General features: G+C 35.6%; 1 protein-coding gene across 4 annotated transcripts in view; it reads right to left on the bottom strand.

The window, feature by feature from the left end:
• Positions 1-2,999, bottom strand: part of LOC113209118 (uncharacterized) — an 18,564-nt gene that overhangs the window by 1,409 nt on the left and 14,156 nt on the right. The gene's annotated exons all lie outside the window — the stretch shown is intronic.

Here is a 2,999-nt window from a genome sequence, read left to right as displayed (position 1 = left end):
GGGCACCGTGCACCACGGCCCGGACTGTGGCTTCCTCACGGGGCTGGACAGCCTGCGCCGCATCCTCATGGAGATCCTGTGCGAGGACTAGGAGGAATGTGGTGCGTCAGCCCGAAACTTGGATCTCTTTATTTTCCCCGTGATACTGCATGGCACCCCCCCCCCTTTCCCCTCCCCCTTTTAACACCCTCTTCCCCCTTCCCAGCGGTTCTGGAGAACATCCCCGTCTGATCGCATAGTGATTGATTGAATGGTGCGTCAGCTGACTTCTGAGTGGTAGACAGTCTCGTCAGCGACGAGCTCGATCTACCAAGTCTTAAGTGTCCTTGTTGAAGGATATGTTGGTTTAGATGTTTGGAGAAGCACATATCCGTATTGTGTGCTGTTCGTTTTCAGATTGACAGAATGGAACAGCAAAAATCAGCTTTGGTTCCATTATAAGCCTAATGTGTGAGTAACTGAAGGATCTGGCTGCAAATCAACCCGTTATCCTTCGGTCTTATTACCTATTGACCTTGACAATTCATGTAGAATTTTAGATTCCCATTTTGAAGCAAGCCTGTTTCCGCTTGCAGTGACTTAATTGGTTTCCTTTCTAATATCTTTTAAAATGAATACTCAATTTTTGACAAAGTGGTGCGCTCTTTTAGCATTTGTTTTGAGCAATAAAAACTTGTTGTGTTGTTCTGCATTCAAAAATTTAATAATGTTACTTTTTACAGATCACTTTAATTTTTGTTATCTGTGAAATTTGTCGTTACTTTTAATGAAACAATATGGTTGTGCGTAACTTGTTAATTTGGTTGTAATGAAGTATGTCATTTTGTCTCGCCAAGGAGGTAGTCCCTTTGATTTTATTGGTGATCAATGCCATATTTGCCCCAATCAATTTTCAGTGAGGGCTTTTGAATTAACGAGGAAAGAAAATACAAGGAGATACTGTTCAAAGTTTACCTTGCCTCCTTTCTAACACAAGATTTGCTCCCTATTAGTTTCTCAAACTTCGACAGAGGATGTGCATCGAGTATTATTTCAACATTTGTTATTTTCCAAAATTCAAATTAATTTTGTGTTCATGATAAGAAAAGTATCCGTAAATCAGATCTCAATTGAAGACCTTGTTGTGTTGATGATTTTATCACAGTTTCATGAAAGTGTAATGTCTTGGCTACATTCTTATTCTGTCATAGTATTTTAAAACCATTGTTTACGTTCTTCAGTTTTGCTTGGAACTTAATTTAGCAGCTCTGTTAGAGCTGTTAGAACAGGGTAGTCTTGCTTGAATGCTGTTAATTAAATTGATATGGTCTCAAGTAAATTTGAGGCTGAAATAGTTTTAGTTGATGCTTAGACATCATCTCATCTCTCATACAGTCAATTCAAACTGCATCAAAGTATTTTAAATGAGAAATTTTCTCCAGAAAAGATCACTATCTAATTTCTGGTGAGTTAAAGTTTTATGAGAACCACCAAATCAATCCTTTTTGTGGAAATTATCTAAATTGGCAATGTTCTAGATTCTGTATCGTTACATTTGGAGTGCTTAGCAATATTTGGAGTAAATTTGTATTATGATTGTTTTATGTCTATAAAAGAACCTCTGTAAATGCAAATTCTGAACCTAATTTCTTGGCAGTAGCAGTCTTATTTTGACTTTATTTAAGATATTCCTAGGAACCTGGCAGTATTCTTGTACAAAAGTCTAGTTATTTTTATAGAACATTGTATATTTATACTGTAGATAGTTTTTGTATGCCTTCTTTGTTCTTTTTTTGCCCTTATTTAATTGTTTATTATGCAAAAGTAATTGTGTGAATCATTTCCATGAGCATTCTTTTACATAGCTCAACTCAGTTATATCCCCTGTTGAATTGGATTTACTGAAGTGAGGTCATGTTTTGTGTAAAACCTTCTGTTCTCTTGAAGTTAGATTTTTGTGGAGTGTTCATTCCTTTTAGAAATCTTTGGTAGTGAAGTTGACCAAGCCAAGCATATTTTTATGTTTCATAGTTAGAGTGACTTCCACAATCTGTTTATATGTATGTGTGATTGTGTTTCTTCCAACACTGTGATATTTATTCTGTCAGTGTATCTTTGTCCTGTGTTTTAGCCTAGGTTCTGGAGTAAATTTCATGTATTTTCTTTCTTATTTTTGCATTTAAGTGTGATATACATCTTGAGCAAAGGCACTTATTTACAACTGTTGTTGCACGAATCTCCTCCAACCTTTTTTAAAAGTGCAGACCAACGTTGGTCAAAGTGTGATTATGAAGCTCTTTGATGTCTTTTTCTTTCCGATTTGAGTTTGAAAAAAAGGAAATCAAAGAAATTTGATTGTTATTTTTCTGAAGGGAGCCGTTCTAAACAGCAGCCCTTCTAGTTGTCTTGGTGATGAATTGACTTTATTTTGCAATTAATAGTGTTTTCTCATCACTTTTATTACTGCCATCAGGACATCAGTAGGCACAGAAAATAGTTACACTATTATATGTTGAAAAAGTTTGTTAAATTTACAGTTGCTGTGACATGTCTGTGTTCACTACTACGTGGGCCATGTTTAGCATTAACTGTGATATTTGAAACTTTCTAACAATCTGGTAATGAGTTACCAATGTTGCATATGTCTTTTTCTTGTGTCCTTAGTGTTTTATGGAGTGTATTTGATGTACAATGTGATGGACCACATTAATAAATAGTGAGCCTTGTCCTCATTCTTTTTTCCTTCGCCTTTTTAGTTGTTGAAATTACCGGTCATCAATCAGAAATTTATTCTGCTTTACCAACTTTCTGTTTTTTGGTATGAGCCGGCTTTGTTCCTACCAGGACGCATGAAATTTTCCTTTAGGACCTGAAAGATGGTTGATAATTTGCTGAAAGGTATTGTTGGTTCTTCTGGATGTACACTAGTATAAACATGTATGGAGTATTTTGAATGAAAATAAAGGAAAAAATCTTAAAAAGAATTGCCTCTTTTATTTACAAAACTAAACCAGAATTTC

Source organism: Frankliniella occidentalis, unplaced genomic scaffold (assembly GCF_000697945.3).
Source record: "Frankliniella occidentalis isolate FOCC.00 unplaced genomic scaffold, Focc_3.1 Scaffold16, whole genome shotgun sequence".
Classification (NCBI taxonomy): Eukaryota; Metazoa; Arthropoda; class Insecta; order Thysanoptera; family Thripidae; genus Frankliniella; species Frankliniella occidentalis.
Note: the sequence above shows the minus strand (reverse complement) of the source record. Positions and strands in the feature narration are given on the sequence as shown.